This window comes from Theropithecus gelada, chromosome 6, assembly GCF_003255815.1.
Source record: "Theropithecus gelada isolate Dixy chromosome 6, Tgel_1.0, whole genome shotgun sequence".
In the NCBI taxonomy this organism is placed as follows: Eukaryota; Metazoa; Chordata; class Mammalia; order Primates; family Cercopithecidae; genus Theropithecus; species Theropithecus gelada.
The window spans coordinates 48,835,710-48,859,984 of NC_037673.1; the positions used below are offsets into that span (position 1 = coordinate 48,835,710).

Below are 24,275 nucleotides of genomic sequence, written 5' to 3' on the forward strand. Positions count from 1 at the left end.
AGGCCATGCTTCTAAAAGGAAATGATTATGAGGGAAATTGTCTCTATAATGGTTAAATGCACTACTGTTTTTTAAATAAGGAAATATTTTTGTTTAAATACAAGACAGAGTGATATTATGTTTCCTGGAATTTATTAGGCCTTTGACTTTGCCAGTAATGTTATCTTTCATTCTTGGAAATTCACAATGAATGTTGAAGTATCTGAAAAGTCTTGCAGTTGAGATACAGCTTGGTAGTGATCTGAAAAGCATATGTATTAGCTACATATCAATTACAATCATTTTTTACCTAAGTAAGTCTTGAAGTTTAACTTGTCTACACTTTCAGTTAAACCTTTGATTTTCTAATATTGATCTAGAAAATGATTTACTAGGAGATTCTCAATTATAGAGGAGTCCAGCTTTCACCTAGAGGAGGAGAATGTAGGAGCAATTGCTGGCTCCATATTAGGAAAACATTTTATTAGTTTGAGATAATTTTAGTTCCCAGGTATATACTTCCATAGTATATTTTATCTATACATGCATTACATTTATTTACTGTCCTAACAGAGTAGAGTTGAGCAGAATATATGACTTAATAGTACTTATCATCTATTTTATAGTACTAAGTTTAATTCCTTTTTATATCGTTAGGATTGATTAAGTTATATTAAGCTATCATACAAATACAAAATCTCAGTGGCCTGAAACAATAAAGATCTATTTTTGGACCATGCTACATATCTTTTCTGGTAAACTAGGGATTTTCTTCCACTTTGACTTCACCAAATGATTGAGGCTGATGAAGAAGCCACAGCGTGGAAACTATCATTTTGACAATTCCATGTTTCTGCTTGGAGTGACATAGATCACTCCCACACTCGTTTCTTTGCTAAAGTAAGTCGCACACACATATGACATCAAGGGAACAGGGAAGCACACATTTCTCTTTTACTCAGAAGTTAAGAAGGACCTAATATTACTGAACAGTAGTAATGCTACCATATTAGCCCATATTTATGAGACTATATGCCAAATTAGAAAATAATTACTTAAAATAAAGTAATAGATTTATTTAAAAACAAAACAAACAAACAAACAAAAAAACATGAGAAGACTAAAGATTGCACCTAGCCTATGCTGTGATTGTTTGGAAGAATGGCATTAAAATCCCCAAATGACAGCAGTAACCATTATATTACACATCACTAGAAGATTTTACTACAAATATCTAGTATCACAGCATAGCAAATATTCCTGTAAACTTTCTCTCCACAGGTAAGGCATTCTGATTGCTTTGCATTTCCCCATAAAATCTATTTTTCAAACTTCGCACTGAGAAACACTTGTTATTTTGCAAAAGCCTTTACAAAACCTTCAACTTCCAATTCCTTAATTGATGAGATAAATATAGTGGAGAGTCACTTGTAGTCCACAGAATTATTTGAATTTTCTACCTTAAACATATTGCAAGGGTAATGACATTTTACAGGTTCTTATTAACTGTCTTCATAATGTTATAAATTGATGTCTGGCAAAGAGCAGTTTCTAATATACATGAATAATTTGAGAAGGATGATGGAGATGGTATACTTATATGGCTGTACATATATAACTCATGAACAGAAAAGATAAGGCCCAAAGAATACCTGATTTAGTTTGGTGATGCAAGATAAAGCCACTAAGATTTAGTCTACTAAGAGCGTGGAAAGTGTTCTAATATACAAAGAGGTTTGTTCTTTTGTTGAAGTTTTGAACTTTTAGAGACAGAATCCTTGGTGTTAATTTAGGCAAGCAGCACATCCCAAACCTGCACTAGGACCTTGGTTAGCTGCATATTCTGGGGGAAGATTGCCACCTACTGGAACACCAGCACCATTCCCTCAGGTTTTATGGTCAATGTAAATATGGCTCCTTTAAAATAACATACCTTCCCACATTTATTTCAACACAAACTCCTAGATATGAAATTAGTGTATTTTTCCTCCAAAGTAAGCTCAATATAACCTGCTCCAACAGTCAGCTGCTACTACTCCCTGTTCCAGGTATCAGTCCTACAGTGCTTTGGGAGAATGATAGATGAAATTCTGGTTTTCTTAATTGCCAGGTAGGCATCAGTTGATATCCTGCTTCAGTCAAACCCAGCTATTACCTAATAGATAACCATTCTAAAGAAACAAACAAACAAAAAAAAGCATGATATTTAAAAAATTTGACTGCTTAGAGCAGTTCTACTGTCTAAAAAATGTTCACCTTTGAAATATATTTTTGACCACATATTACAAGTTTGTGAACAAGAAAAATAATACTACAATTTAAAACGTATTCATATAAGCAGAAAAACTGTTGGTGATTTGTCTAAGCAAATGACATACAGTCAAAATTATACTTTCCATTCTGTTGTCACAGTGTGGACTTTCTAACATAGCAAGGGATTTCAATGCCATCTTTTGGGTATTGAAGGAAGGGTGGGTTTGAGACCACTCCATCATCAATCTTAAAGGTAAAATTGTTGTAAATGTTATTGGGTTGATAAAACTTAATGGTTTGAGCAGATGAGCATAAGGAAGTATGAGAAGAGGATTTAAAGACACAGAACAGCAGCATGAGGAAGAGTACCAACTGGAGGAGTAGATCTACAATAAGAGAGGTGACTGATAAGACAAAATGAGATAGGAGTAGGGGATTAAGGATAGCTATTAGAAATTAAGGTAAAAAGCCGAGATAGTGTCTATGGAGGAAGCAATGTGATATAGAAAGAACAAAAGAGCAAAATCAAAACTTCGGAATTGCATAGACCTGGGTCATCAGCAGGTCTGCTTCAACTGCTACAAGCTGGGAATAACAGTTTCCCCATCCTTTTACTTCTATTAAGTTAAAGAGTATCTATGAAACACGGAAGCTCTTGGAAGATAGAGTAAACATTTCTCATTTCAATAACAAGTTTAAAAGAAAAATACAAAATTAATAAAGATGAAAAGAAAGGTCAATACAAAAGAACTTCGGAAAGAAGAGCTGAGATGAAAAGAATTAAAATGGCAATAGCAATAAGAAAAATCAGATCTTGATGAGAAAATTGATGGGGTAATAAAAACAGTAATTATTCTACATGATGCCCATACTATCAAAAGAAAGTAAAATATGCAGGCAGACAACATTTGCGTTGACCAAATCACATCAAGTAACCAATTTAGCTATTCGCATGACTTTCTATCCACGTGAAAGTAATTTCCATTTATCAGCTGTAAATTTTTAACTTACCTATCTTTGAGCTACACTTTGACTTTTCAACAACTTTCTGGACATTTCAGTTTAAATACTTCACCAAAATCTTCAAATCTGAATGTCAATAATAAAATTTTGTTATTTTCATTATTAAACTTGACTCTTTCTCCCTGATTCTTTTTCTTGATAATTAGCATCACCATTCTCCCAGGACAGTGGCCACTTAATTTAGTACTTCTACTTTTCCTCTTTCTCTCTCTTCACCTTTCCCGTGTGGTATATTTATGGTGGCGATAATGATGAAAACTAGAATGTATATATTATTTTAGAATTTATCCAACATTATTTAAACTTTTCTTAAAGATTCTTCTGCTGAATCTGTTTCTCTACATCTGTTTGAATTTTTTTCCTTAAAATAAATTATATGCTTCTTAACATGTCAAGACCTTCCATGATCTTATACAACTTGGTTTTTAGAGTAATTTTCTTTATATTTTTTCAATATCCTGGTCCAACCTGTTTTTTTCTCCAGGATAACTGGTTATGTCTTTCTCCCTGTGTACTGAAAGCTCATTCATATTTCAATACCCTGATTTGATGCTATTTTCTCTATGATCACTTCCCCAGTAGCAGGTCAGCCAAACAGAAGTTGCCAGATGCCAGTTTCTTCTACCACTCAGAACATTACTAGAATTAACTGGAGTTGTTTCTGACTAAATGGATACATATACACACACATACACATTCTCGATTACTCATAGTGATTTAATGTTATTAAGAAATTCATTACATTGCTCCTTTGAGGCCAAATAATACATAGTGTAACTCTGCTTGTTTGAAATTAGCGATCTATTTTATAATCGAGATGTTAAGTCTTCCCAAGTTAGTTATCTATTTAGAGCAGGAATTAAAATAAATAAATAAATAAATAAAGAGGTAACAGGGACCACATAGAATTGGTTAACTGTTTTGTTTTGTTTTGTTTTAATTTATTTCAGAACAGTGACTCGTCATTGGCCAGTGGAAGAAATTGGTAAGTGAATTTATTTCTGTATGTAATATTTATGAATAGAAAAAGCATTTTCTGCACATATCCACTAAGTAAATACTGAACAAATAATTAATATGTTTTGAAAGACCTTGACTGTATTAGACTTTTTAATGTTTAGATTCCTCTGAGTTTATGTTTCTTATCATATTTACTCTTTCGTGTTTTTTTGTTTTGTTTTGTTTTGTTTTGTTTTTAGAGTTTAGCATGGGTTTACCTTTTTCCGTAAGTCCCAGGAGGGCAGATTTTCTATCTTAGACAACGCTGTGCTGGAACAAAAACATGAACAGTTGAGAAGTGGAAGTCAAGAACAATACTCTCCATGTTAGTTTCTGGGCACAAAGCCTAGTAAAAGTTGGCATTTTGTCTTAGGGTTATCATTGGTGATATAGATGAAATGAGTTATGAAGACTTAACAATTAATTTGAATTTTAGGTTATTACAATATCACTAATGACATAAAATACTCAGGATTTCATACACACACACACACAAAAAAAATCAGATTTAATGGTAGAAATAAGCTCAGTCTGTTTACTCAGTAAAGACTATTGTGTTCATAAATGCAAGTGTTAAAAAACGAATGTACCTTCAAAGCAGCTGTATGAGTTTTTTAGTATTTTTTTCTGAATTTTAGATTTATAAAAACCATGTCTCAGCTGCTACCTTTCAACAATTTTATCCTGAGGCAATAAATAATTCAATGTGCTAATTTGACAGATGACTCTCCAGGAGACTCCTACCATTACTAGCATCATTAGGCCATAATATGCGTGACGAGGAGGGGCCATTCAGCAAATGTCCTTCACTTGTTTACCCCTAAAGAGCTGTACTCTGCACAATTAACTAATGAAGCATTATGGGCCTTTTTTTTTTCTTCCCTGCTATTTCAATATATCAATGCAGAGAGTCGAGGAAAAATACAGTCTGTTTCCTTTTGCTAGATCAGTATTTATGGGATGCTTAAGACTGCACTGTAGCTCCCAGATGAATAAGGTGAAAATAATAAGATGGTCAAAATGGATCATCGCCATCATTACTATTACTTCCTCTTCTTTCCATGATTTGTGAAAAAAATGTAAAAGGAATTTGGTGTTGAAATGCAAAAACAAAACAAAAAATACCCAAAACAGTGCTCAAATTTTCTGCTTAATATTTGCTGATTATGAAGAATTTGTACAGTCTTCATCAAGTTAGGTAATTTTATGTTCACCTTGACCACATGTGAATTGTCTCATACTTCTATTCAAGTTTAAAATTAAATTCCAGTTAAAAAGTTTTGAAATAAGAGTGTGAATATGGGCTTTGGTGCGTATGAATCTCCTCTTACGGTCCAATCCAACAAAGCATGTGCCTACGAAGGTTCAAATGAAGTCACTAAGTCCACATCTAAATAGTTTCATCCTGCAAAATTGGGTTAAACAAAGAAATATCATCTGACTAGACTGCTGTTATTGTTTCAATGAATTATTTAATTGCCAAGACATTTTGTTGCTCAGAAAAAGTGGCTTAAGGTAGAAGTGAGTTTAGGGACCCCTTTCTTGCATTTACAGAGTGTATTATAAGTTCTTAGTTTAAAAATTATCACATCCTTTACCATTCCTAGTATTGTTTTGTGCTTTAGAGTGAAAAAAAAAAAAACTCTGCTCGAATCATGTCAATTGATATAATAGTTGATAGGTCCGAGGAAAAGGACAGTTACATTTTTCTCTTTCCAATCTTCATCCAGACCCACAATGATGTCGATGCTATTTCCAAGAGGTAAAAGTCACAACTATTCTTCTTAGATGTAAACCATTTTATCCAGTTGGAAATATAGTTTCAATGATAATTATTATAATGCTTCTTTTTCCCCAAAGAAACTAATAATACATAATAATCATTGTGCTATTAATAATAAAATAGCTATAATTTATTAAATGCCAGTTTAATCTGAGCCGTTTGTTACATGCATGAGAAACATGAAAAAACGGTGTGAAGGGCTTGTTGGTTCTTTTACGAACTTTGAGGCTAGAAAAATTTTCACATTAAAAGAGAAAGAGAACCATTATATTTTAAGAGTTCTGTGGACAAATTCTGGTAGATTATCAATATCCTGTCACATTTATGGGAATTCTCAAAATCACTACTACTATATACTATATATTTCCTCATACTATTCCACTTGAACAATCAATCTATTCATTTCTTCTCTAGGTAAAATCAATTTTAAACATGCTAAACCAGTAATGAGCAAATTTAGTGGAAAAACAATTTAAACCCTTTTTAAATATAAATATTCCCAGTGGTCTTACTATAACCTGGTAAATTATAGATACAGTGAAAATCTGGTATTTCTGATATTTTGTATTTAACAAATTGAGTGCTGTTAACATTTTTAAATATTTGCTTTTCAATCCACATATAAAAATGGAATACAATTAGTAGAGCATGTAAAATGTATTTTTTCAAAATGTACTTAGAAATGGAAAAGACTACTTGAATGCCAAGGAAAGCAGTAGTTTCTTTGCTTTTATATTGTAGAGAAGGCCGTGCATCATCTCTATGGAACATCCTATCCATAAAAATCTGAGGAACGTTTGTAAGAAGTGGGAACACTTCCAAAAAACCATGCTGGAGGAATTTCACAAGACTGAATATATTTAATACAAAATTTCTTTAGAAAGCATAAAAATCACCTTTTTATACCCATTCTTTTCTTTTCCTTACTTTCCGCGCCCATCCTTTACATATGAAACCTTCCATACGGTTTGTTTAAATTCTTCAACTGTAATGAAAAATTATTATCATAAAGGTCCAATACATACTTCAAATTACTATTGCTATTTGAACTACGTATTGGACCTTTTGGTTTGGTATTTGTAACTCAGATACTTTATTAAGCAGAAAAGAGACCAAAATATGGAATACTTTGTTGCATAATTAAATGCTTTGTAAATACAGAATAGACAAATTCATTTTAAATATTTGATCGTTTTATCCAAAAGAGATCGATTTATCTAGCAAAAATAATATGAGTCAGAATATTATATAATAAATACAATTACATGAACAATTTTAGGATTTTGGCATTTGAAATGTGCCAAGTATCACTAACAAGCACTGAAAATTACTTACAAGTACTGCATATTAAAGAATATTTAAAAATACAATTTCCATAACACAAAAGCTATAAATCAGTACTCGATGAGATTCAAAAATTACAAGTACTAAAACAAATGTATATCATTTCCATATAAATTTATCTATAATCAACATTTAACCAAAATTATCTAAAATTTTATATTTCTTCTAATGAAATGTGTTCCTGCTTTGTGTAAGAAAAAATTAATATCTACATGTTGTATTTTTCTAGAGTTTTGCTCATTCTTATGTAGTAATTTATTTTTTTTTAGTGTGACTTTGCTCAAAATTCAATAATGTACCATTTAAAAAATAATACTTATACTAAATACATCCAAAAGAGGCACTCTCCCATACATACACCACTTAACTGTAGGCTCACAGTTCATCGGAGACATTTCTGTTTATTTTGATATCTTTTGTTAAAGAAATCCACAGTAACAATGATGACCAGACAAAGAGAGGAAAAAAAAAGCCATTCATCCATTCATGGGTAATTGAATTCCCTCATATTTCATAAACAGACTGCCTATCTGTAGGGTTGTGTTTTATTTCAATAACTTTCTTTAAAATGCTTTTCCTTATAAGATGGGGAATTACAATAATGTTTAAGAACTCAAGGTCAAAACAGTTTTTAAGTTAGTTTATTTGATGGATGCATTGCTGTGAGAGGAGTCACCCCCTCCCTTTCCTCTCCCCTCTCTCCTACAAATTGCCTTTAGACTGGATGTTTATTGCCCAATGTAAAGAACAAAACAGGGAAGTAATTAAACCTAGAATTGCCTGCTGGTGCTTATGACAGTCAGGCCATGGGCCTGAGCCTAAGAGTCTACCCAAATCTGCTGAGAAGGAGCTTTGGTTCTGAAACAAAGCCAAGCAGCAAGACATCATTACTGTTAATTACCTGATAAACAAAAAAGACTTGGTGTCGTGGCAAAACACCAAACTCAGTGTGGCAGCTGATGCTGTAAAAGTCAGTTGGCCTTACTTTGTCCTGTTGAGCATTGTACTGTGAGATGATCCACCTCCATAAAGAGCTCAAGTAATTATACTCCAACAACTGTGTTTATACGCTCTGTACTCACTATTGTGCTCTAACAACAAACAACCTGTCCTCTGGAAACAGGTGGCATCTGCTAAACATCAAATAGAAGAGAAAAAGACATGCTCTCAAATGGAAATTTATTAATTGATAAGCCAGAGGACAAAGTACATGAAAGCAGGTGAAAAATATGGAAGGACATTATTTAGGTCCCTTATTAAATAAATAGGAACTAAATAAAATACGAGATATATTTCTCAAAATAATCATTGGCTTTTGTGACCTACCTTGGAATATAATAGCACAAAAGAAATATTTTAATAAGAATATTATTTATACATTGATATTTATATTTCATATATGATATGTGTATATGTATTTTCATTTTGTTTTTATATTTTGTCATTACAATTTTCATTGATTATGCATGAAAATCAACAAAAAAAAAGTAGTTAAATGGAGTGGAGTGGCAGACACCATTATGTCAAGCTCAGATGAGATTGTGTCATAGAATCCTATGTCCATACAATTGCAGGACATGCAGTTAATCAAGTGGATTTGGGTGTCTTTGGGAGAGTGATGTAGCATTCATGGCACCATCAGATAGATCTGGTTAGCTTCCTGTCACCTGGGGCATGGCCTTAGGTGAGTTAGACTTCTAGAATCAATTTCTTCATATGTAAAACAAAGTTAATCATACGTTTCTCTCAGCACTGGTGTGAGGAGTCACAGATGTAATGTATACGTTCATTTAACATAGTGCCCAAGGCATACTAGGCTTTCAGTAAATAGTGGTTTTGGTAGCCAGTTGGAATAAATTAGTCACATTTGAGGCAACTGGCTATTTAAGACAACTAAGAAACACAGAGTGGGCCGAATCATAGTTGATTTGGTAAGTATGGGCAGGTAAGCAAGTCATATTCTCCACCAGTAGATACCCTATCAGCTAAGGCAAGAACACTCAAAAGCTCTGAGGCCCAGAATCTTCACCGCTTCAGGCATTCCTCATGTGCTTTACAGGATAATGAGATGGTTAAAAGTAGTGAATTTTGATTTCAGAATGACCTACATTCAAGTCCATGCTTTGTGGATTGCTATTTCTGTGTGCCTTGAAAGATGACTTAAACTTCATAACTCATGCTCTTCACCTAAAAAGTGACATGTACAGGTCTAACCTCTTTAGAACATGAACTACCTAAATTTGATTCACAGTTTCACGATTTACTTAGTTACTTATCATATCTCTGATTTAGCATCCTCACCTTACACTGAGAACAAATATTATAACTACTTTATAGGATTGTTAGGAACAATGAGTAACTCACTAGCCCTTAAAATGGTGCTTGGAACATAAGAAATCTGTGCTATAATATGCTTTAATTACCAGCTATTTAGGAATTTTTGAGCTGCTTTTGAGACCTTACCTACTTGTGATAGTAAATATTATTAGTAGTAATGCCTACCTGTGCATGGATGCCACCATGTGGCATGCTCTCAATCCTCCAAGTACTTTTCTGAGAGACTTTGCAGTTTACCTTCATGTTTACTTACAGGACAATGTCACCAGTATGCCCACTACAATTACCACATGACACTCCCCATGTACTTTCCCTCCTGCTTTGGCTCACCCTATTTTATATAAAGTCTTGGCAAAGGAACTTGAAAGGGCTTCTCTGTTGCCACTGCTATTATAAGATCTCAAGTGTCTGTCATTCAAGGCCATTCAAGCGTCCTGTTCTTGTAGTGGGTTTCTAGCAGACATGGAGAAAAGAATACCTCCTTAATTCTCTGTCACACTTGGTCATCTGGACCTAGAACACTCCTCATGCCCGTAACTCCTTATGTCCATAAGTGCTCTTGTGAAATCAGCTCCCAACTCCCACTTCCCTAGGCCTCCAGCCCAGCCCACTCTCAGAAGGGAATAGAGCCCAAGATCATCCTGTTCACTGCCACGGGCTCCCCACCACATGCTTTGGGCTTGTAATGACATCATGCTTAGTGGGTGAAAAATGAAAAATTTATTATTGTTACTTTTGTGTCCTCTCATGTAGGCCAGCATAATTATTTTTTTAATTTTGGAATTCATGGAAGTTAATCAAACTGAATTTGCATATTTGAAGCCTCACAGACTGATTATTTCTGAAGAACCATATGCCAGTGGCTGTAAAATTCTGCTCCTTTGTTATACAGTCAAATTTCTTGCTTACCTTTCATGATAAAAGAATTAGTCTGACACAGCACTCTATTCACTACTATACTGTTGAATAGTAAACTTTTCTGAGCTTTTTATGACTGCCAATAATTTACATAAATAACAAGAGCATTGAAGTGCACACACTGCAGTTCTAGGGTAATGAAAGAACCATTACATTTAGCTTAGTAAGTAAGCATCCTGAATAAAATCCACCAAGAAATCATAAAAGTAACAACACACAGATTGTTCTTTATATTTTTGTGTATGTTAGCTCATGTAATTCTAAATTCAGAAGTAATAATTCAAATTCAAATTCTCAAAGGTGTGTATTCTGAAGTTGCCATCATCACTTGTTTAAGAACAATCACAAGCTTTAAGTAAGTTGTTTAAAATTTCTGCATCTCTTAGCAGTAACTTCTATCCACTATTAAAAAGGGGCTTTTCTATGTATTTTCTACCATAGAAACTTTTTGCTACAGTGTGTATGCATACGTGATATTACAGTAAAACATGTGCCAAATATTATTACTACATTGTAAATTTTGATTAAAATGGTCATATTAGTATTTATATACATTTATATGTTAAACAGAGGACCTAAATAACTTGTCTTAAAATGGTAAAAGTAAAGGTGTTATTCAGGTAATATAAGTGAATTTTCAAGTGTTAATGAAAAGTTGAAAATGTTACTAAGGTGCCAAGATGCTTAAGATGTATGTTTGGAATAGAACAATGGAATCTTGTAGGTCTTGCAAAGTCAGTCTGTAAAATTGAGGTAGATGACGCTGAGTGATTACAGCCAGCCCACCAACCTTGAGTAATACTTCACCAAGACATAGATTATGAAGGCATATTCCTTGCTTTCTAATGTCACCTCCACAATATTTTCATCAGTGAATGCAAAACTATTGCCATTTTCGTCTTTGTTTCTCTCACTATACAGTTTACTCATGTTCTCCAAAATACACTGTCTTCTTAAGAAATTTTTATAGTATTTATAATAATAAAGCACTTGGAAATTGTAGAATAGAAGCTACTTTCTTTATAAGTATTGATATTATTTAAATCCTAAGCAGGAACTTGGGATTGATGTATTCAAAAATCAAACCAAAATTGTGATTTAATATTAACTATTTTTAAAGATTATCATCTAAAATATAGTTGTTCTAAATTTCAACAATTTTAAATATTTTTTATTAACTTAATACATACATTGAAGAGGGCAGGCATTTTTTACACTAACCAAGTTATTTATGCTGACTTATCAAATATTTACTGCTGTTTTTGTTATGTGCCTCATTCTATTTGTGTTAAATGACCTTTAGTCTCTAGTCTAAAGCAATAAAGTGAATGCTTCCTGTCCTATCGATTAGGAAAGGCCTATTTTCACACTAATAAAATGGGAAGCCTCATTTAATAAAATACTTTTTTCTGCCAGTGGCCATAGGTGAACTGGAGACTTGACAATGCTGGCAAAGGGCAACTGAGAGGACAGAGGTCAACTCTGCAGTAAATCAACTTCCAGGAACAAATCACTGGACACTATAAAAATCAAAAGTGGTTCTTTAAGAGACCAACTTGACCCTCCTTAACCAGAAAATAACATCTGACCTGGCAGTGAAATTTATCACAACATTTCAATTAAAACTTGGCAGGCACACTAGCAGCTTACTGTTTTTCTACAGTTGACCTTGTTATAGAAAAAAACAGAGACAGGAGGGGGAAAATGGATATTCTTGATTCATATTACATAACAAATATAATCTGCACAGTAAGATTTTATCAGTTACACGAAGTTTTCTAGAAACTAGATTAATATGTTATGAGTAAGATACAACTTTGCATAAATTATTTGCTGTTCAATTGTTTCAGATATCTGATTTTTTTCATGACATTAAAAAACAGCCTGCAAATGTTATCAGTCAAGCAATAACCTGAAGGTGTTATATTTTACATAAAAGTACATATCTGGAGTTTGACAGGGCAAAAAAACATTCTTAAGTATCCTCCTTTTTAATTTAGTTTTGCAATCATCTATGTATTTATATTCTAGATTTCAAGTAACTTAATCATGATTTTCCTCTCACTTCTACCAAACACAAGTGTGATAAAAACTGAGAAAAAAATGTGTCTTATACTTGCCAGTCCTTTTGGGTACGGTAATTATGATTTTAAAACCAAGTATAAAGTACAATATTTAAAAATGAGTTTTGAATCTAAATGACATGTATTGTCTCAGCAGTTCTTATCACAATGGAAGCACTAAGAAAATGTGAATAGATTAACTCAAATGGCATCACATTTTTGACCACAAAGGGCCTTTATAAAAATTTTAAAATCTGAAGTTATCTGGGCGCAGTGGCTCATGCCTATAACCCCAGCACTTCGGGAAGCTGAGACAGGAGGATTGCTTGAGCCCAGGAGACTGAGGCTGCAGTGAGCAGTGATGTTACCACTGCACTCCAAACTGGACAACAGAGTGAGAACCTGTTTCAAAAAAAAGTCTGAAATCATATAAACAGTTTGTTACTTCCTTTGAATTATTTCACTGCACACTGTGGCTCACATGTATGATAAAAGAGTAATAGGAGACAGGGACATTGGCCTCTCCTTTGCCAATGGTTGACTCTGTGACTCTTCAAAGGCATATCATCGTACCTTTCTCAGTGGCAGAACAAGATGGCAGAAATAGATAATTTTAAAGATCGTTATTTTATCCTTAAATGGCTATAATCTCTAAACTTTTCAAATAATAATAATGCAATACAAACAAGTTACAGAATCAGGATAAAGCTTAGGATTTTATGACTTTTAGGAATTAGAAACATTTAATATATAGGTTTTGGTAATACTTTGGAAAAAAGATACCATGCACATGTTGCCTACTCTATGCAGGCAAAAAATTCTAAAATCAAAGAGATGATGGGGCTACTACTGTTGAGGTAACAGAGGCCAAACATGAGGGAAGTAGGTAAGGTAATGGTATTATTATGATTAGATAGCTATAGATTTTTATTTATATAGTTATAATCATTGTATCTATTTAATATTAATGATAATATTAAAATATGTAAACATAATCTAGATCATTCAGTTAGTGACCTTATGACAGATGTTGGTGTTTGTGTTAATAATTTCATTTTTAATCAAATAGGAATTTATCAATACTCTTTAATAACCACAGGCTCTAAAGTAAAGACCTGAGATGAGTGGTATACATGAGGGATTAAGGCCAAACAACAACACAACACTGCAAATGAAAGTTTCACAAAAAATCAAACAGAGCAAAGTCAGGGGCGGGAGGAATCAGAGCAACATAGGACTCACTATAAAATAGTGATGAAAGGAAACTGCAGTGACAACATTCCCTTGCAAAGTGCTTGTGTAATTGGTTTCAGTAAAACATTTTCCATTATTGCATTCATATTTATGTTTGAATTGCATTAGAATTTGACTTTGTTTTTCATTTGTAGTAACTTTTTGCATAATGAAAGCTAACTCAAAGAAGGAGAGAGTGATACAACCCTGAGGGGTTATGTCAGTGTGCAAGGGCTGAGAAAGTGTGTTTTCAAGGTAAATGGAGTAGCCAGATGAAGACTCAAGGAAAGATAGAACTTAGAATAGTCTCTCAAGAAGAACTGGTAGCTGGGCAGAGAGAAAAAGGTGCTCTCTGCCTGAGATGAAATTGGAGATTGTTGGCAATGTTTAAATGTTCTTTGCAACTTTTGTGTCAAGTCTTTATTATGGTTTTAAATTACTCAAATGCTTAAAATAGAAATTTAAAGGAACTATTTACAACTTACATGTTAATGTTAATAAATATGTTTATATTCTCAATTCAGAATGTTGCCAATCACTGTATTGCTGAAAGGATTCTCCTAGGATGAAGCAACCATGAACGTTCCGTGCTCAGAATTCCCCTCAAAAGAACCTTCGGCAGAAAGCAAATTTAGCTGACAGCTTTCAGCTGCCACCATTTTTTATGCATCAAGGTAGTCATCCAGGGCCACATTTACCTTGCATTGCTCTCATCCACCGATTGAATATACTTTGCATATATTATACTTGCAGTAATCTTGAAAAATTAAAGATAGTTATTTAAATGTTTAATATTATATACTATGCACATTTATGAAGAAATTTGGTGATAGGGAGCTTACCAAAAAAATGTATAATTTACTATCAAATGTTTACCACAAAACACAATAAATAGTAAATCTTTACGGTAGATGATCTATAGCTTTTATAAAGTTCCAAATTGCTGGAAAAAAATTGTCTTTTGAATTTTCTTACAGTATTTTTTTTCTGTGTATGTCAACTAAAGAGATGGTTCACAAAGGCTATCACAGAAACTATAATTAATAATATTTATCTTTAAAAAGTAAAGATGGAGAATGAGAAATATTTTCACATTTTATATTCAGTAAATATTTTTATAACAAACTGCATTACCTTTGCATTTAGAAAAAAATTATAAATGTCAGGCCCTACAATTTCTGAGTTCTCCATATGTTTACTTTTATACTATTGATTTTATGAAATAAGTGCCATAGTTATATATTAAAATTATAATTAGATAATTACGTGTTAAACATATTATATTTATACATAAAATATGTTAGAATTAATATGTTCAACATTTCAAATCCCTGTAATTTTCTTGACCAGAAAACTGGCTCAGAAAATCAATTGTATTTCCCAAGTTCATGTATGTACCTTTTGACAGAGCCAGCACTAGAAACTGTGTCTTTTGACTCAGTCAATCTATTAGACAAAAGTCTTTTAATAAGTGTATTCTATATGCCATTCTACAGTAGATGCTAGGGATACAACTGTAAGCAAAGCAAATGCTATCTTTGCCTCCATGGGACTTACATTCTATTACAGAAGATAAATATAATCAAATAATTAGAAGTTTTGAGAGATATGCTTAATAGATACCAAATGATTTAGAAACATGGTAACAGGGTGTCCTAATCTAGTTGGAGGGATTGGGAATGGCTTTCCTATGGAGGTGTCATTTGGGTTAAAACATGGATGGTTTATTTTTATATTTAGTTTAGTTGTTTTTTTTTTTTTTTTAACTTGACTATCTTGTCCTATGCCATGTAGCAGGTTGTACTAAAGTAGCAATTGCATGCATGTTTCAAGCCATTATTCTCAGTGCCTACTTACCAGGCACTGAACATTCCCTTTACATCTAGTATTTACTATTGCATTATGCGGGGAATCATGTCTATCAACATCATCAGCACTATTTCAGCCACAGCACTTATCAAGCAAGGAAACACTCTCTGCTGAATGCCCTGCGTTTTCACCTGAATTGTTTCTGAACCAAACTGGGTCCTTTATATGTAGAATCTCTTTTATCCTTATATAGAATATTACTGTTGAAATGAGATTAGAGTATTTTAATATGTGGTAATATTAGAGATATAAATTGAGCAATTATGAAATAAATGTGATAAACATTCTATTGATAGTGATGTATTTAGTTTTCATTTCTGCTATAACAAATTACCCCAAACTTACTGGCTTAAGCACTACAAGTTTATTTTTTTATAGTTTTCCAGGTCAGAAGTTCAACATAGGTCTCACTAAGCTAAGTTCAAGTTGTGCACAGGACTGCCTTTGTTTCTGGAAATTCTGGAGGAGAATCCATTTCCCTTCTATTGCAAATTTATAGAAGCTCCCCACATTCTTTGGCTCGTGTCCTACTTCCTCTTTCTGCAAAGCCAACAACATTATTGTATCTCTCCAACTACTCTTCCATAGCCACATCTTCCTCTGACCACAGCTGGGAAAGATTCTTCCCTTTTAAAGACTTAAAATCATTATACTGAGCCCACCAGATAATCGAGGATAATCCTCCCTTTTTAAAGTCTTCAATTTAATTACATTAGCCATATCCTTTCTGACATGTAAGGTAACATATTGTCAGGTTCCATGGATTAGAATGTGGATATCTTTTGTGGGGAGAGGGCAGGCATTATTTTGTCTACTTCAGGTTGAATATTATGCTTAATCTTTCATGTTCAGCTACTTGGTGAAACTAAATGAAAATTTAATTTGTAGAGAAGAGAAAAAATAGATTAAATATTAGTATACCACAAGTATTTTAAATCCTCCCTTTAGAAATATCTTCATTCAAAATTTGTAAAACTTGTCATGAAGCTCAAACAGTAAACCTTCAGTAGCGTCCATAAAACATGGTTTGCAAATGGCCAGCCTATTATATTTGAAAGGAGAAGTATGAGAAGGATGTTGCTGACTATAAGTCAAAAGGAAAGTTTGATGGTGCAAAGGGTCCTGCTAAAGTTGCCCGGAAAAAGGTGGAAGAGGAAGATGAAGAAGAGGAGGAGGAAGAAGAGGAGGAGGAGGAGGAGGAGGAGGAGGAGGATGAATAAAGAAACTGTTTATCTGTCTCCTTGTGAATACTTAGAGTAGGGGAGCGCCGTAATTGACTCATCTCTTATTTGAGAAGTGTCTGTTGCCCTCATTAGGTTTAATTACAAAATTTGATCACGATCATATTGTAGTCTCTCAAAGTGCTCTAGAAATTGTCATTGGTTTACATGAAGTGGCCATGGGTGTCTGGAGCACCCTGAAACTGTATCAAAGTTGTACATATTTCCAAACATTTTTAAAATGAAAAGGCCCTCTTCGTGTTCTCCTCACTCTGTGCACTTTGCTGTGGGTGTGACAAGGCATTTAAAGATGCTTCTGGCTTTTGTTTTTTAATTTGTAAGGTGGTGTTAACTATGGTTATTGGCTAGAAATCATGAGTTTTCAACTGTATATATCTATAGTTTGTAAAAAGAACAAAACAACCGAGACAAACTCTTGATGCTCCTTGCTCGGCGTTGAGGCTGTGGGGAAGATGCCTTTTGGAGGGGCTGTAGCTCAGGGCGTGCACTGTGAGGCTGGACCTGTTGACTCTGCAGGGGCATCCATTTAGCTTCAGGTTGTCTTGTTTCTGTATATAGTGACATAGCATTCTGCTGCCATCTTAGCTGTGGACAGAGAGGTCAGCTGGCATGAGAATTTTTTTTTTAAGTGCGGTAGTTTTTAAACTTTGTTTTTAAACAAACTGTAGAACTCTTCATTGTCAGCAAAGCAAAGAGCCACTGCATCAATGAAAGTTCAAGAACCTCCTGTACTTAAACATGATTTGCAACGTTCTGTTATTTTTTTTTGTATGTTTAGAATGCTGAAATGTTTTTGAAGTTAAATAAACAGTATTACATTTAAAAAAAAAAAAAAAAAAAAAAAAAAAAAAAGAAATTACAGAGCAATGATACAAAACTGATAGCAATAACTTCTCTTTTGTGGAAGCATGACTCTGTCCAAGTTCAAAGGCCTCAAACTCAGGGAAGCTGATGGTGTAACTTTCAGTCTGAGTTGAATGTCTGAGAAACTGGGGCTGCTGGTGTGAGTTCCGGAGTCCAAAGGCCAGAGAACCTGGAGCTCTAATGTCCAAGAGCAGGGGAAGAAGAGTGTCAATTCCAGAAGACACTAGAGAGTGTGAATCTGTCTTTCCTCTGTCCTTTTGTTCTATTTGAGTCCTCAGCCAGTTTCATGATGGCCACCCACACTGGGTGAGAGGATATCTTTTTTCTTCAGTCCACTGATTCAAATGCCAGTCTCTTCTGGAGACACTCTTACAGACATAATCAGAAGTACTGCTTTACTAATTAACTAGGTATCACTGAATCTAGTCAAGATGACACAGAATTAATCAATACAGTGTGCATGTCTAGGGCCAATATCCTTAATGAACATAGAAAAAAAAATCCTCGATAAAATATTAGTAAACCAAATCCAGCAGTACATGAAAAAGCTAACTTACCACAATCAAGTGGTCTTTATCCCTGGGATGCAGGACTGGTTTATGTATGCAAACTAATAAATATGATTCAACACATAAATAGAACTAAAACCAAAATTCACATGGCCATCTCAATAGATGCAGAAAAGGTTTTCACTAAAATTCAACATCCCTTCATGTTTAAAATCCCTCAACAAACTAGACATTGAAGAATCATCTCAAAATAACAAGAGCCATCTATGACAAACTCACAGCCAATATCATACTGAGTGGGCCAAAACTGAAAGCATTCCTCTTGAGAAATGGAACAAGAAAAGGATGCCCATTCTCACCACTCCTATTCAGCAAAGTACTGAAAGTCCTAGCCAGAACAATTAGGCAAGAGAAAGACATAAAAATTATCCAAATAGAAAGAGAGGAGGCCAAAATATCTCTGCTTTCATACACTATGACTCTATACCTAGGAAACCTCATAGTTTCTGTGCAAAATCTCCTAGATCCGATAAACAACTTCAGCAAAGTGTTAGGATACAAAAATCACTGTACAAAAATCAGCAGCATTTCTAAACACCAACAACATCTAAGCAGAGAGCCAAATCAAGAATGCAACCCCATTCACAATAGCCACAAAAATAATAAAATCCCTGGGAATACAGTTAAATCAGGAAATGAAAGACCTGTACAATGAGAATCACAAAACATTGCTCAAAGAAACCAGAGATGACACAAACATGGAAAAAACATTTCATGCCCATGGATATGAAGAATCAATATTGTTAAAATGGTCATACTGCCCAACACAACTTACACATTCAATGCTATTCCCATCAAATCATCAATGACATTCTTCACATAGTTAGAAAAATATCTAAAATTCATATGGAACACACACAAAAAAGCTCAAATAGCCAAGGCAATCTTAAGCAAAAAGAGAAAAGCTGTATCACATTACCCAACTTCAAAATATACCACAAGACTACAGTAAGTCAAACAACATGGTACTGGTACAGAAACAGGCACACAGACTAATGGAACAGAATAGAGGGCCCACACATAAAGCCACACACCTGTGACCATTTGATCTTCAAAAAGTGGACCAAAACAAACAATGGGGAAAGAACTCGCTGTTCAATAAGTGGTCCTCGGATAACTGGCTAGCCAAATACAGAAGATTAAATCTGGAAACTTTCCTTACACCATATACAAAAATCAACCCAATATGGGTTAGACTAAAATCTAAAACCAAAAACTATAAAATCTCTAGAAGATAACTTAGGAAATACTATTCTGGACCTAGGCCCTGGCAAAGGTTTCGTGACAAAGATGCCAAAAGCAATTGCAACAACAACAAAAATTCACAAATGGAACCTCGGTAAACAAAAGAGTTTCTGGACAGCCTAAGAAACTGTCTACAGAGTCACAGACAACCTACAGAAAAGGAAAAAAATTGCAAACTATGCAGCTGACAAAGGTCTAATATCTATAAGGAACTTGAACAAAATAGCAAAAACCAAAGAACCTCATAAAAATTGTGCAAAGAACATGAAAAGATACTTTCTAAAAGAAGACATACACATGGCCAACAAGCATAAAAACATGCTTAAAGTCACCAATCATTAGAGAAATGCAAATCAAAACCACAATGAGATCCCATCTCACACCTGTCAGAATGGCTATCATTAAAAAGTCAAAAAATTACAGATGCTGGTGAGGTTGCAGAGAAAAGGGAATGCTTATGCGTTGCTGATGAAAATGTAAACTAGTTCAGCCATTGTGGAAAGCAATTTGGCAACTTCTCAAAGAACTTAAAACAGAACTACCATTTACCCCAGCAATCCCATTACTGGGTATATAATCAAAGGAGTATAAATTTTTCTACCATAAAAATACATACATGCTTATGTTAATCACACAACTACTCATAATTGCAACGTCCTGGAATTCATCAAGATGCCCACTGATGATAGACCGGATAAAGAAAATGTGGTACATATACACTATGGAATATTACACAGCAATTAAAAAAAAAAAATGAGCTCTTGTTCATTGCAGCAACATGGTTGGAGTTGGAGGCCATAACCCTAAGCAAACTAATACAGGAACTGAAAAACAAATACGACATGGTCTCACTTATAAGTGGGAGCTAAACATTGAGTACACATGTACACAAGGAAGGGAACAACAGACACAGGGGCCTAGTTGAGGGTGGAAGTTGGTAGGAGGGTCAGGATCAAAAATCAGATACTAGGCTTATTACTTGCATGATGAAATAATATGTACACCAAATAGCTGTGCACACAATTTACCTATATAACAAACGTGCACAGGTACCCTTGAACCTAAAATAAAAGTTAAATAACAAATAAACAAAAAAAGAAAAAAAAAAGAAAACACTAAATTTCTTTTTCTTTTTGCTCACTGATGTGTTGCACAGATAACAGGGAGATCAACTTCAACTTAGAGGGACTGGCTACATTGGGAATTGCATGCTATTGTGATTAGCTCTGAGTAGAGCAACAAATGCAGGGCTTTCCTGCAGGGTCACAGGTGAAGAGCAGTTTGAGGTCTATAATGTTGAGGAGGGAGGTGAAATTGAAAATATGGTTACAATACTCACAGAAATATTCAAATGTTTCCACAGTGTGAAAAACACATTAAAGTACAATAATAATCTGTCATCCTAATGTATAAATCAAGTACTACTTAAAACAGCAAAGATCAGAAGACTACAAATATTGGTTATGTGCAAACTGAAAATTTGTAATCTGATAAGCTTAATCTTAGACATATAATCATTTCCATGTGAAGATAACATTTCGTACTATTCAAGTACAGAAAGCTATACTTCCCATACAGTCTTCCTAAATAATCTAGCAGCAAAGTATAGAAAACCAAAGAAAAAATTAATGAAGAAAATAATAGAAACCCAGTAATACTTCAATACTTTATTAGAGCTCTCTTAGTTATTGACAGATCATGTAGTAAAACAATAAATACAATTATAATAGATTTAATTAACTTAATTAACAGGTATGTGACTTGAATGAAGTGTCCTTCAAGCAGAAAGTATAATTTTGCTGCTAACACTCATAGTACATTTACAGAAACTGAGCATGTAATAAGCCACAAAAATCAAACAGCAAGATTTACAAGATAATTATGTTGCCACTAGTGACATAAAATTAAGAATTAAGAAGATGAACAAAAATGGTAAGTTATATAAATTTTAAGAGAAAACTCATAGTTAGGTCTACTTTCAAGCATTTTTTCATAAAATAAAAAATACACATGAAAACTAATAAGGCCACATAAAATCTATGAGCTAGATACAAAGTAAGACACAAATGTGATTTTTTATCAAGTAAAAATACATGAAAATAAAATAATAATTAAACATCCATCTAAAGAACTTTGAAAGGGAGCAACAAAATAAACCTAAATGAAGCAGGAGAAAAAAATGTATAAATTAAAAAGCAGGTTAAGGACAATACTAGAAATTGATAAATGCATTTTGATATCACTTTTGGTAAAAGGTAAAACATTGTGAAAGACAAAACAACTAATATAATAAAAAACACACATTAACAAAGAAAATATAAATGACAAAGAGTAAAAGAATATACTTACAACATAGAGTGATATAATATACTTAAAATATAAAGGGAACTTTTTCAATAGGTAATTTAATTTTATAATATTTCATTATATTACACTCATTAGTTTAATAAAAATAAAATTATTTTATTTTTGTTTAAAACTTTTGGATATTTTAAGCTTTAATGTTTACATTGAGAATGCCTAACATACGTTTTAATAAAATTTACCACATCATAAAATAGAAGATGTCAATCTGTGAGACCACTCAAATAAATGCTAAAATGAATTTGAGTAAATTTCATGTATCATTATGATAGAAACTAGATATAGAAGAAAAAAATATATATATTTTGTATTGTATTTTAAGTTCTGCGGTACATGTGCAGAACATGCTATTTTGTTACATAGGTACACATGTGCCATGTGGTTTGCTGAACCCATCAATCCATCGCCTACATTAGGTATTTCTCCTGATGCTATCCCTCCCATAACTCCCCACCCCTGACAGGCCCTGCTGTGTGATGTTCCCTTCCCTGTGTCCATGTGTTCTCATTGTTCAACTCCCAATTATGAGTGAGAACATGTGGTATTTAGTTTTCTGTTCTTGTGTTAGTTTGCTGAGAATGATGGTTCCAGCTTTATCCTTGTCCCTAGAAAGGACATGAACTCATCCTTTTTTATGGCTGCATAGTATTCCATGGTGTATATGTGCCAAATTTTCTTTATCCAGTCTATCATTGATGGGCATTTGGGTTGATTCCAAGTCTTTGCTATTGTGAATAGTGCTGCAATAAACATATGTGTGCATGTGTCTTTATAGTAGAATGATTTATAATCCTTTGGGTTTATACTTTTAACATGGTAAATACTATGTTTTAAACTACCAGCCAACGTTATCTTTATAAATGTGACTTTAGCAACATGCTCATGAAAATCAAATACAGTCATGCATCACTTCATGACAAGGATACACTCTGAGAAATGTGTCATCATGGGATTTGGTTATTGTGTGACTATCATAGAGAGTATTACACAAGCCTAGATGGTAGAACCTACTACATGCCCAGACTATATGGTACAGCTTATTGATCCTAGGTTACAAACCTGTACAACATGTTACTGTACTGAATACTGTAGGCAGTTGTAATACAATGGTAAGTATTTTAAACACAGAAAAAGTACAGTAAAAATATGACTCAAAAGATTTTTCAAGGCCAGGCGTGGTGGCTCAGGCTTGTAATGCCAGCACTTTGGGAGGCTGAGGCAGGCAGATCACCTGAGGTCAGGAGTTCAAGACCAGCTTGGCCATCATGGTGAAACCCCATCTGTACTAAAAAAATACAAAAAATTAGCCAGGCATGGTGGCATGGGCCTGTAGTCCCAGCTACTTGGGAGGCTGAGGCAGGAAAATCGCTTGAACCTGGGAGGCAGAGGTTGCAGTGAGCTGAGATCGTGCCACTGCACTCCAGCCTGGGTGACAGAGTGAGACTCCATCTCAACAACAACAACAACAACAAACAACAACAACAACAAAAGATTTTTAAAAATGATGTGTCTATGTAGGGCATTTACCATAAATGAAGCTTACAGGACTGTGACTTTCTCTGGGTGAGTAAGTAAGTGGTGAGTGAATGTGAAGGCCAAGGGCATTACTGTATAGTACTGTAGACTTCATACATGTTGTATACTTAGGCTACACTAAATTTATAAAAATAGTTTTCTTTCTTCAATATTAAATTAATCATAGCTTACTGTAACTTTTTATATTATAAAATTTTTAATTTTCTAACTTTTTATAATAATATTTAGCTTAAAAAACAAACACATTGGTCAGCTGTACGAATATAATATTTTTCTTTATATCCTAATTATAAAAGTCTTTAACTGCTTTACAAATTTTTTAAACATAAAACAAATGAAGACTTAAACACACAAATTAGCCTAGGCCTACACAGAGTTAATCATCAAGATATAACTAGACAATAGGAAGTTTTGGCTTCATTATAATCTTAAGGGATCATCATTGTATATGGGGTCTGTCATTGACCAAAATGTTGTTACATGACACATGACTGTATTAGACAATCATGTCTTCTACCACAACTGTAATTAAACATGTTTCTAAGTTTTAGCCACTGCATGTTTGTAAGAAAAATAAAGTATCTGCTAAAAATATATTTATAAATAAAATCCGTTTCATTTAAGAATATTATAAGACAGTCAATTTAAAATTTAA

At 33.7% G+C, this 24,275-nt stretch overlaps 1 long non-coding RNA gene across 1 annotated transcript in view; it reads left to right on the forward strand.

Moving 5' to 3' along the window:
* Window positions 1-2,445: 2,445 nt before the first annotated feature.
* LOC112626533 overlaps window positions 2,446-24,275 on the forward strand; it is a 34,643-nt gene continuing 12,813 nt past the window's right edge. The window contains exons 1-3 of the long non-coding RNA XR_003119910.1: window positions 2,446-2,485; window positions 4,206-4,240; window positions 5,985-6,016. This is a non-coding gene — a long non-coding RNA (uncharacterized LOC112626533). The remainder of the gene's footprint in view (window positions 2,486-4,205; window positions 4,241-5,984; window positions 6,017-24,275) is intronic.